We start from the raw sequence: 13682 nt of genomic DNA, 5'->3' as shown, positions 1-13682 counted from the left end.
TAATGAGAGAGACGCGTGGATAAATTATAAGGTAGAAAATATATTTGAAATACGTAAGTGAAAAAGATACAAAAGTTGAAATAATAATATGAGCTGGTCCAGATCCGCACGCTAGCAGTGTTACTCTATAACTGAAAAACCCTGAAGCCAACGTCGCCTTTCGACTGTTTATGGCCTGCCTTCGTCGCAGTCTTTTGTCCATGCGCTGTCGATGGCTTCAATGCTTTAGAAAGCTAAAAAGACCAGATGTAGAGTTTTCTTAAAGGCAGTGACCTTCAACACTAACAAACACGAAGATGGTACCCCGCTGGGGGTAGCCACCCACACGATAAGCAAACAGCTAAAAAATTTCACTAAATGTCCAAATTGGACAAATTGCGAATGTAAATTATTAAATAAAAAAAAAATTTTTTCTTCTTCAGTGCATCGAGCTGAAATTATTCGTCGCGGCGATCGATAGATACCGAGCTAGGACGATGCCAATGGTTTCGGTCCTGGGTCTTATTCCGACGATCCCATCCTGGCTCGGATCCGTGGATTCGCTTCACTCAAAGGAGTCACGCAAGCAGGCTACAACCGTGGCACGTTGTTATACACTCCCGGTGGTAAAGCACTTTCCTGCGGGAAGTTACCCGTGTCAGTTAAAGATATTTACACTTATGTTCAATAAGAACCACGAAGGTAACAATTCTATTTACATTTTTAAATTCGTAAAAGTATTAATGATTAAATATTGGTTGATAAATCGGTATTTAAGAACCAGGTCCACCTTTGTCGAAATTTAGTTATGCTTACCAAAACTCTTGTATCAGTTTATTACATCAGAATATTCCATGTTAAATAAGAAATATTTAATGAACAGCTTCATGCTCAATATTATTATAGATGAGTCAGTTACGTTAGAATTTGTAAAAGAAAGACAAATTTTGTTACATTTAAAACGTAATTAAAAAAACAACTCGACAACCAATGAGTAACGACTCTTTCCATTAATTGACCCACGACTAACTTCTGACTGCAACTCACGACTTTCAGCACAAAAATGTCATTTTATAGCACACTTTTTGGTACTCCTACCACCTACATGTGTTTCACAGCTGTCGATGACCCAGGATGGTCACGTACGCTTTTTTCAAGTACTTATTTTGCTAAAGGGTCACGGGTATATTGTGGAGCCTAATAGCTCATTGGGATTTCCCATCCTTTCCGGTCCGTCAGCATTTTCAATTTTCCCTGCACTGTAGTTCATCAGGTTTTTCCTAAATGATTTTTCCACGATACTACATAGCTATATATATAGTTATACATAGAACTAACGTTTGTTGTTCCATGGTTGATACAATGAAATTCCGTATTTTCGCTGCCATCCTAAACTATTCCTTCGGTTTACGTCTCTCTTCCGACGGGTCATTCGTCAGATACAGATATAGATCCTGCGATTTGTACCTTAGAGTCAATTGAAATCCCTAGATTTGAAATCCATCCGCATCTCTCAATTTTTTCATATGTCCTAAATATTTTGTACTCCTTTCTGTTTCTAATATTTCTGAAAAAATACGCACGTGTTCTTTTATTCTTACACGAATCTCTTATTTATTACTTTTCTTTCGTTTTAGTCTTCTTACATTTTCTCAACACGCATAAACCGGCGTGACTTCTGGGGCTATAAATTATTAAATCTTGAATATACAAAATAAAATAAAATTCGCTAGAGTGGCACGCGAACCCAATTATAATAAATAAATCAAAATAATAAAAAAATTATATAAGCAGTTAAATAATACGAAATAAAAAATTATACCTTCCTTTTATTAAGGCATGCACATTCCGCTTTACACAAAATAAAGCTTCCTCAGTTTCTATATAAAAAATAAAAAATACGATATTCGCTCTCTCATGTCTGCACCATTAACCATTCTGCTGTTCTAAAACTCTCTCTCGCTTTCTCTCTCTCTCTCTCCCTCTCTCTCTATGTATCCTATACACACACATTATATGAGTAACATAATATTTTGGCACAACTATCCGTTCCTTCACAAATATATTGCTGAACACTTTAATGACTGATATTACGAAGATGTGCTTTCGCTCTGTTACGTGCTGTCGGCCGTCATTACGTTTACGTGACTTCAGTTCTTCTTTTGATTTCCTTATGATTCCTGTATTTGATAGTGTTCCATTGAAGTGAATCGATTTACAAATGCGCCGAAAAGATCGACAATTTATGAGTGGAATGATTTAGTGAATGTGAATGATCAGAAAATGATTATAATCCTGACTTCCCCAAAAATGCAATAAGTATAATTTCTCATTTGGCTGTACATTAATTTCCATTATTATACACTACACTATAAAACGGTACCTTAATTAATCCTTGGAGTATAAGTTTAAACAAATTTTTTGTAGTGCTTTTTTGTTTCTTTACTTTTTATTTCATGTGTATGTATGTGAATATTGTAATATGCAGTGTTCAATAACTTGTGTGGAAAATGTCTATGGTTCTTGCAAGGCAGAGTTCCACCGCATTCAGTAGCACCTCACTACTTAATGTTTGTTAGTGGTAATCTTTCGTTGGACATTCTTAGACTGGAAAATTATGGCTCGTGCACATACCTTGTATAAACATTGTGTATATGTGTTTTGGCTTATTAATTATTTATGGCGGAAAAGGATTAGAGAAAACGCTAATCCTCTGAACTCGAATATTCCACATGCGGTCCTATGGGGCGGTTTTCGATATGCTGATATGATTTTTCGCAGAAAACATCGCTCAGGATGGTTTACGTCTCCAAATGTCATAGTTCTCTTCTCTACGACTTGTACGAGGTAAGCTGTTATCAATGTATCGTTCGATTTAAGGATACCTATGCACTCCATTTCTTAGACTGACCTAGTTTCGTCTGGGTAAGAAGGTTTGCTCACAAACAGACATATTTCGGTTAATTTTTAATTGTCAGTAACTAAAAAACAATGCCGAAAATGCAAATTTTTTATTCTTGACGTTCATCTTATTTTAGCTCCAAGAATCACCTTTTAACTTGTTTTACTACCGGGGGGAGGACCAATGCAAAATTCGATCTCCCACTGGGCGTAGTAAAGTCCCAAGATGTATTATCTGCAACTGATACGGGCCTTTTAAGAGGAAATCAAACAACGGTGAGGTAAATTCAAAATTTGCAGCAACATTTTCACTTGCAGCGACACTAGACAGCAAAGAACAACTTTCAAACGGTTTCGCCGGTACATAGTGTACCATCGTTCACAGACTGTTTACGAGAGACTGACGAAACATAAGTTGGGCCGCGATAAAACGTAAGTGCCGACAGGCCTAATGAACTATCGATATCGCTACGACCTTTCCGCTAAATACTTGGAAGAAGGCGTACATGACCACAATCGCGAATACCTAACGAACGTGTGCGTAGTGGGAATATCGAAAGATGACAAAAAGAAAAGAAAGTGATTAGGAGATGAGTCGTGATTGGGAGTCGTGATTGAGCAGTCGTAAGCGAGTGTCGTAAGTGAAGAGTCGCGAATAAATTGTTGTCCGTTCGTGTCACGAATCGAGACTTGTAAAGAAGTCGCGGTGTTGAATAAAACACCGAGTATTTCGTTGGCACTCTACACGTCCTACCACCTCACACTCGTCGAAACAATCAAAGGAGACGACTGATACATCGAATCGATTGCTACAAGGTATATAACCCAAATCAAAGAATGGCTCGATGAAATCGAAACGTAGACACTGATGTCAAAATTAACAACAATGTAAAGGACATTCAATTACGAAATGTATTGTATAAGCCAAATCTGTAAACTAATTTATTTCCTTTGATCTCTACAAACTGGTTACGTCGAATAAGATCTTCGCGCGGCTCGCAGCTACGAAATGACATTCTTCTTTGGCGTCAGAGATTGGGTCATCGAGATTTGTCGACGATGAACAAGTTGTTGGAATGCACAGTTGTAGTCACGCCATTTTCGAAAACTGCGGAGAAGTTCATCTGCACTTCGTGCATTGAAGGTAAACAGATTCGACCCTTATTCAGATCTGTGCGGTTCGATGTAGAATACATCTGTGGCGGCACTCGAAGACGGAACTTTCCGACGGCTTCGCGACACAAAGCATAATATCATCAAAGCGTAAGGCCGACATGCCTAATGTGCCATCGATATCTCTACGGTCCTACTACCGAATATTCGGAAGAATGCGTACGCGGCAACGGTCGCGGACGTCTAACGAACACGTGCGTAGTGGCGATATCGAGGGGCAACAAAAGAAAAGAATCTGTCCAAAGATTCATTCGGTTTTGAACAGCGAAGTGCGAAGGGTCAAATGTAATAGCGAAGTAAACATAGTCGAGAAGCAAGAATTGTTGATTGTTGATTGTTGGTGGTTGACAATTGATTGTTAAATAAATTATATTGTAGTATCGTGTACAAAACGCCTAAGAGATATCCAGATTAAACCATAAACAATGTCCAAAAACAATTGAACAGTTTCGTAGAAAAGGCCTACGTGATCCTGGCCACGAGCTGTTGCGGAATACGTGCGCGGTGGGCCTAAGAAAAGACAAAGGGATGCTAGAACAGGCAGTGTCAGTGGAGAAGCCAGAGAGTGTGAATCGAGAAGTCAGAGAGTGCGAGTTGCGTTGTCGAGATAGTGTTGCTAGTGTCACGTAAAAATTCAACAAGTGACTTTAAAAAAATGTCCAAACAGGAGATCGAGCTCTTTATTTTCATACAATTTATACAATAATTAAATGGTAAACCCTTTATAGTATTTGCGGTTCGCAGCGATAGACTTTTACTATTCACCCTGGTTTGGACTTATTCAGACTAACTTGAATGATTTTAGGAGGAGTATTTATATTCTTTGTTCGTTGCAGCGGGAGAAGACGTTGGTCATATATCTCTGAGGACGGGTAAAGTGATCGGATGCCAGCCAGGTGGTCGCTCATGATAAGACATTTGGAATCTGATCGCATAATTACTTGAATTTCACCTGTGACAATCTTATCACGTAATTAGTTGCATTTCACTTGTGACACTAGCGTTATCGAGAGAGTGTGGTCCGCGCGAGAGAGACAGCGTTGGATCCGTGGTGACGAGAGTTGCGAATTAACTATTGAGTTGTCTAAATTATAGTACGTTATTGCGACTAGCTCATGTTGAACAACTATCGTTTCCTGTACAACATCTGTACAATCCATTCATTGTAAATAAATCATCATAATTATATTTACAATACTACAATATTGTTGAAAACCGAGAGTATTCCTTGGGCACCTTACATCAAACTCCACCTCACATCCTTAGAGAACGCTAACTATTTGCTCACATTCATAGATCATTTTTCTAGATAGGTGATCGTCTATTTTTAAACAGATAAAACATGAATTCTGGAAAATCTTAAGGAATTCAACAGCCTAGTAGAGAACTAATTAAACCAAAAAGTAAAAGCCATTGGAACAGATAACGGAGAAGGATACGTCAATCACACTCTTAAAAATTATTTAAAGTCAAAAGGGATTGTTTACCGAAGTATCGATCCTTAGTCCTGAGCAAAATAGTCTTACTGAGCGGATGAACCGTACGTTAATTGAATATGCCAGATGGTTTTTCATTCTAATTTGCCAAAAAAATTTTGGTCATATTCGACTTTTTCAGAAGGCATGTCGACCGCAGCATATCTCATAAATCGTTCGTCAATCAAAATACTGTCATACAAGATCACAGAGGAAACATATTCAGTGTTAAAACCAAACTTGATCCACTTCAAAGGGTGACCATCCTGAAAAGGGATATTCGTTGGTTATTATGATGATACGAAGAGATATATGTTCATTGATACGAGAACGATGCAATTAAGAAAAGCGAAAGATACAATGTTTCTGGAGAACTCCGTGAACTGTGATGTAATAATGCTTTATCTGAAACAACAATGAAAGAGAAAGCAATTCCTCAGAGGATAAAACGTAGAATGAAGAAGGACCTCCACAATCGATACCAAAGTATGATGATTGAGACAGATGATACATTTAACACTTTCGAAGATTATGTGCCTCCTAGCATCTATCACTTTCTCAAAAATCTAGCAGGAGGGCGATTTTAAGATCCGCGAATAGGAAAGAAGAAAAAATAGAGGTCGCTCATTTATGCCATTGAGGTGGGAGGACGTGTATCGTGTTAATAAAGTACTCAGTGTTTAACTTCAACAGTGTTTATTTCGATAACTAGTGCGCATCATTCTTTGGTCGAACTACGTAACGTGACGCATTTCGAGGTCATGACGATGTCGATACTGAACAAACTCAACTCGGTACTGACTCAATGCAGAAAATAACTGAACTGAATCTTCTGATTCACTTGAACGAACTAATTGACTGAACTGCTACTGTCTATTGTCGAGCTTTTCCTCGTTTCCCTTTTATAGGGTGCCGAGATCCTCTCAAAAAATTTTTCTTCCGAGGTGCGGACAGGAAAACCCGTAGGCAAGAAACAATAAATTTTCCTTGAAGGCCATGGGTTTTTTTAAGTATGTGCTAGGGTTTTTTGTTTTATGGTGTCCTGGCCTCCAACGTAGTTTCGCAGGCCATGCGGCCAAACACATGTGCTTCAACCTTGGAACTTTCTCTTCGACCATGGGTCGCTACACCATAAATCTATTACAGACAAAGAGAATATAATACAGCTTCGGAGAATATAGAGAAAGCTTGATTATCTTCTGAATGTGAAGAATGGAAGGAAGCGTTGGATAAAGAACACGAGTCGTTGATCGAAAATAATAATTGGATTCTGGCTGAAGCGCCAAAAGGAGGAGAGGTCATTCCCCATAGATGGGTATTTAAAATAAAAAAAAGTGTGAACTATAATTCAATAATTTCTGTTTATTGTCCGTAGTTGATCGAATATTGTAATCGCTCGGGATTGATAGGCGTTTGCATGTGGTATGCCAATCAATAAAAATTTCCTAGCTTGAAGGACCGTCCACTACTGTGGGAAATAACTATTGGAACGATTGCTAAGGACTAGCGATGAAAAGTAAACTAGTGATGACAAGAACCAATTAGAAATTACAGGAACCAATTAGAAACGACAAGTAACTTTTAGCTGTGAGGTGCGATATAGTTGTGGGGTGATAGTGCTACTGCTGGTGCAGATGTTGCGCTGATGGGGTACTGCTGCTTTCTTCTCATTAAGATGTTGTGGAAAGAAAAATTTGACTACGGGCGTCGGGATTTGAACCCGGGTCCCGAACGTTCGTAATCAAAGGCGCTAACCACTGCGCTGCCGTCGTCCGGTGGTAGTTGTTGTCGAGTGCCGCCACAGCTATAACAAGTGACGACTGCGTATGAGGAATACCGACTCGGTGATGAGTAATAACTGAAAATGGCAACTAGCAACTATGGATAACGATTAACGACTAGTGATTTATTTCTAAAAACTATACCCTTTAAGGGGGAAAAGAGCTGATCGTTGATCAGCGGTTTGGCAGTAAGGTAATCCCGTTAGGGAATCAAGACTTAGTATTACGAAGTACCGGGAACCATTAGATCGGAACTAATTATCTGGATTTCAAAAGATGCTTTGGGATATGGCTTTATGATATTTTGCTAGCAAGGAAATGAATGATGACCAATCTGCAATTAACGAATTTTCACTAAGTGTTGCATGTGGACCGCAACCTGGCCTATTAAAGAGATTCGTTAAATAGCGAACTAAAAATACACGACGCTTTGCTGTATCATAATCATAATCATCATATCATAATCAATCACGTTCGAAACAAACAATATAACCTAATGAAATACAACCATATATTATACTAAAATTTGATCTGCAAATGTTCCATAATGTGGATCTCCATGTGTAACTATATCAATAACCGCAGAACTAGATATGTAATGAAATTGCCAGTGCTAAGTTAATAACTAACGATGTGATGAGTTCATAGGCATGCATTGTAGCTAAGACAATAATATGCACGTATTCAGCAAATGAATGATATACTATACATAACATAGTGATACTAATCTAACATACTGCACGCAACTTAACAAATCCTACGTGTATTTTCGACCAATCGCGGGAGACGCGATCGCGAGGAAACGCGTCAACGGGAATCGTAAATTCCCGTTACGATTATAATAATCAACACCACGAACAGGTCGATCCCCTTATTTCTTTTGGGATAATAGGGGTGATTGGTGTGGTATAACACTGCGATTAACGTGTTATAATATTTATATTTTCAACAACTTAATACAATGAAGAGTTACGCCGTTCCGTATGATATAAATGTTGTAGACGAATGTTTAACGGGTGAAGACCCGATAGAGATACACTGAATGTTCTATCGTAGTAGAACAAGTCCCTTACAGTTGAATGTAGTAATGTAGCAGAAGAAGTAGTTCACTCTCCTGGTGTGGAAGAAGTAGAAGTTAAGTTGACCCTACTGATGTCGTAGAAGAAGTAAAGTCCGTTCTCGCGTTATTACGGAGGAAAGCTCGGTGTGGGCGTGCTTTTTGAACTAGGAACGCGGATTCGTTGTTCACCCTTTTCGTTAGAAAAGTGAGGGTAACGATCCGCGATGCCCATTGGTTATAGCCGACGTTAATAAATGAAGGTTGGAGGAGGAAGCCTCCTACCAACGTGGCTCGTGGTTGACCTTGTTCATGGGAAAAATCTGCTTTTCCGTTAAACAAATATCCCCTTTTTCCGTTAGGTAACTACCCGCTTTCTCCGTAATTTTTAAGAGCGCCTAATAAACCTAAGGACTTTTTTAAGAACCAGCCATAAACCGAAAACACTTCTAGGATTAGAAAATCCTTCAGGACAAACAGATTAACTTAAAAAACATGTGTTAAAACAATTAAGTTAAAAAGTTAAAGTTTATGGTGGGTCCTTAGATTTATTGAGAGTCGGAATGACGGTACGTGAGCCGTAGGCGGCCAGGTAATGAAGGACGTCGCACGAACCATCTCACACGACGTAACACTACGAGATAATAGCATATTCCAAATTCTATAGATACTAAAAAGTTCAAAATGTCGTCATCAAATTTTTAGAAGGGGTTAATAAGGTCCAAGGGTAATCACTGGTGTGTGTGTTCATTCGTGGAGCTCGAGAAGTTCATTCGCATTCGCAATAAATCTAACTTTGTCTGCACATCGCCTGTAAAACGCGTATGGCAAATGTACGCTATAATATCTTCGCACTAATGTCCATCTGCGCAATGTTCCGTTGCTTTTAAATACGAGCCACGTAGATAATGTCGTTCATTTAATCTACCACAACTCTTTCCCAATCGGCTTGTAAATTTAAACACTTTTCTTTTATCCTTCATAGTGTAAATAACCACATTTCCTCGCCGAGCTCGAATTGCAGCGCATGGACGTGGCTATCATATATTTTCATCTTAGCAGAGAATATTCGGAGGCGATTTCAGACAAACTCGTGAATCTTCCTCAGACGTTCTTTGTGTCTAAGACGTCCTTTGTGTAATTCGAGATAGTTCTCTCCTCCATATTCGAAACACGCAATTCTTGCTCAAATAAAACTATTGATGATGACATATATGTAGATCGTATCGCGCGGAACGGTACGCTAAGAGGAATAACATTACGCACTCGTCCCAGTCGCGCTGATAGTTTGCAATGAACATTAATAAATACTGTAATAATGTTCAATTTAGCCTTTCCATAAGGCCGTCAGATTGCGGTCTTAGCGAGTTAATCCTTGTCTTCTTCCTTGATTTCTTGACTCCGAACAGCTTCATTGATCTTGAAAAACGGCACATTCAAAGTTCCTTCTCTTCTCGGAATGGATCCCCGAAAGTGATGCATTTTTTAACGATATCGACTGATGACATTCCGAAGAGTCTTTTATGCTGTGACGGTCTGCTAGCTTGGCGTTGGAATTACTTCAGCCTATTTCGGCCTTACAATCCCCACACCACTCCTCTATATCTCGACGACAAGTGGTCCAATCAAATTGCTGTTGTACCTTGGCCAAAGGCTTATTCGTGCCGAAATTTCTTGTTGCTGACGAATCATGATATTGTTTCAAAACTTCTTCCGCTTTCTCACGTAGTACCATCGACAACCACGATGACGATGTTCCATCGCTGATTCTCATCTTCCTAACAGCATGCCGTCTCGAGCTTCCAAGAAATCATAAATCTTCGAGTAATGTTATATGAGCAATATATAAACCTGATATAATAATATATATGTCGGAGATGAAAAGACACCGGGGCCTTCCCCTTGAAATTCTTCGGAAAACCTTCAATATTTTAGTCTCTATAATTTAACTCGATTATAATTGTTCGAGATTTGTGATAGTGAGCTTGAGCTCGAGGCGACAACAAGTCGCTGATCGTAGCCGCGGTCACGAGATGAACGTTTTCATCTAACATAGGGATGCAGTAATTCTATAGCTCTCCATAAAAGAAATAGTTGTAGCGGCACGCGACAGTGAACATTCCAACGGCTTCTGTCTCGTGGCTCGTCACACACAGACCGTATTCTTCGAGCAAGATGATTACCAGATGTCAATGTATCTTCATAGTACAAGTTCAGCCTGCCTGAAGACCCGCTATAAATCTTAGGATTTTGTTAACTAAGGTCCTTCTTACGGACAAACAGTCTTTATTCTAACAGTCCCTAAATCTACCACCTACTACAGGAAGATACGGGAAATCTGTTTTCTCACGAAAGACGCTTCCCGCTAGCAACTTTCCCTCAAGGGCGGTTAGCATCCTTCTTAAACCAGCAACATAGAAATTAACCAATTAACAGGAACGTCCATTTCCCTCACTTTCCGAACGAAGGCTTTCCTCGACGAATCCGATGATCTCATGTCCTTAGACACACCCCATTATAGTTTTCTCTGCAGCAGCGTCGTGACGGAAAGTCATTCTCTCGTGAGATAGCATTAACGAGTTACATAGTGTCTTTACGCTCGGTGGATATTCTATGTTTTAACAAACAGTTAGTTCAGTAATACTTGTACCGTACACAAGCAAGTAGAGTACAACTTGGGCTTTGGAAGAAAGCGCATTTTGTTATCCCGTTGACCGCGGATTCGTTATTGAACCTAGGATCATTGTGATTAGCATCTCGAGTATCTAATTACCACGGTTACTTGTCAAATTCTGGAATAATCATATTTGCACTAGTCAATATCATCTTTATTGCATAATAATAATGTCTAATCCAAATGAAGATTTGTTTCACGCCTCTAGCCCTAATCGTAATGTGAACCCGACATATGAGGAAGAGTGAACCACGTCCTGACGGGAGGCTTTTCTCCTTGCACCTTCCTTTCAAGAATGAATTCTATTTCTTCATCCTATCGCTGAACGTTTTTGCACTCCACGGAGTCGAAATGGTGAAAATGTTTCACCGACTTCACGACTGCCAACAATTCCTTCCGGGTTACGCAGTAATGTCTCTTTGGTTTGCTCAGAGTATTAGAGAAATAAGTAGTAACCTTCATAACCTTGTCAGGTGGTGTTTCAAGTAAGCTGCCCAAGAAATACTCTCAGTGTTCAACAATATAATTTATTTAACAATTAACAATCAACAAACCTCGCTTCTCGAGTATGTTTTCTTCACTGTTAAACTTGACCCTGCGCATTTCGCTGTTCAAAACCGAATGAATCTTTGAACAGATTCTTTTCTTTTGTTACTCCTCGATATCGCCACTACGCACGCGTTCGTTAGCCGTCCGCGACCGTTACCGCGTACGCGTTCTTCCGAATATTTGGCGGAAGGACCGTAGGGATATCGATGGCTCATTAGGCATATCGGCCTTACGCTTAGATGATATTATGCTTTGTGTCGCGAAGCCGTCGGAATGTTCCGTCGTCGAGTGCCACCACACCTGTAATAGCACTGCTCCAATCGCGAAATTTGAAGCATCTGTATCAAGGATAAATTGTTCTTCGTCTGGTGGGTACGCCAGTATCGGAAACTCTCAGATGAGCTTTTAAAAGTCTTTAAAAGCTATCATCGTTCATCTAAATATATGTAGTATCGCGGACATAAGGCCTAGGAGTTAGCGGGTAGATCACACACAATGTCGCAAGAGCCGAGACGTTTTTAAACTATAAACAATGTCCCGAGAGCCGAGGTGCCGATGGGCCCGTAAATGTGTCATCGGTCCTTCAAAGGAATACCTCGATAGAAAAGGACTACGTGGCTTTGGCCACGAGCGGTCGCAGAACAAGTGTGTGGTGGGTCTACGGGAAGACAAAAGACATGCGAGAGCAGGGCAGTTTGAGTTGAGAAGTCGAAGCGGGTAAATTGAGAAGTCAGTCGGAGAGTGCGTGTTGTGTTGTCGATATAGTGCTGTTAACGTTGTCGAGAGAGTGTGGTCCGCGTGAGAGAGAACGTTGGATCCGTTGTGTCGAGAATCGTCTAGATTATAACGTGTTATTGCGATTAGTTCATATTAAACTACCATCGTTTTTCTGTCTATAATTGTACAATCCATACATTGTAAATAAATTACAAATATTAGGATATAATAACATTATATTCCATTGAAGATACTACATATATGGCATCCCCTCCTCTGTTAGCTGATGCAAAAGTTTCGCAATTAGAGAGAAATTTTTAACGAATTTTCACTAATACATTCGTAACCCCAGAATGGTTCGTAGTTCTGTAATATTTCTCGAGGATGGTCAATCTTGAATTGCCTTGAATTGCTTCCGCGACGATGTGTCCCAGATACTTCGCCTCTCGGCTGAAAAAAGTGCATTTCTTTGGTCTCATAAGCAAGTTGACTCGATGCAACCGTGAAAAGATATTTCGCAATCTGTTTAATTCCTTCTAGAAATTCTTGCCGGAGATTATAATGTCATCCAAATAAATCAGGCAGGTTCTCCACATGAGGTTTCACAGCACGTACTTCACAAGACGCACGAAATAGCTGGAGCATTGCATAGTGCAAAGGGCATTACTTTAAATTGTCATAAACTCGTTTTCACTGAGAACGCAATTTTTCTCGGTTTCTCTGGTCCACTGAAGTTTACCAGCAGTGTTACGCCACGTGGATTTCCAGAGGCCGTTATTCCTAACCGTCGCTCGTGGCATCGCAGTATCGCGAGCGAACCGTCTCAAGTAGCTCAACACATACAATGTAGCGGCCAACATCAAACAGAGAGTTCGAGAAACGTCGATTCGTTTCGTTATTTCAAACACTCATAAGGTGACACGCGTGATCATGGCGTAATCTGTGGCGTGATCGGTGGCGTGACCCGAGCATGGTGGGGATCGTCTCCCATGAAACACAAAGGGCCCATCGAAGGGCAATCAGTATCGATCGAGGATCCAAACCAAAAACACTAACGTCTCCAACGAATTATAAGTCGTCCAAATACAAAACACATTGTAAAGTCGAGTCGAATCATTACACCAAATTCACTGTATCATCTGTCTAATAATTTGTGGCGCATCACTATCCTGTTGTTTATATATATATGTCGGAGATGAAAGAACACCGGAGCCTTCCTTGGGAACTTGGGGAGAATCCCGTAATATTGTAATCCGGATTTCACCATAGCCATAATTAAATAATTGTCATTCAATCCGATCGTGTTTATTTGAGATTTGTAACAGTGAGCTTGGGCCCGAGGCGACAATCAGTCGCCAACGTAGCCGCGGTCAAGG

The sequence above is a fragment of the Bombus pyrosoma genome, linkage group LG10 (assembly GCF_014825855.1).
Source record: "Bombus pyrosoma isolate SC7728 linkage group LG10, ASM1482585v1, whole genome shotgun sequence".
NCBI classification, from domain to species: Eukaryota; Metazoa; Arthropoda; class Insecta; order Hymenoptera; family Apidae; genus Bombus; species Bombus pyrosoma.
The sequence above is the reverse complement of the archived record's forward strand: the minus strand, read 5'-3'. Positions refer to the sequence as shown.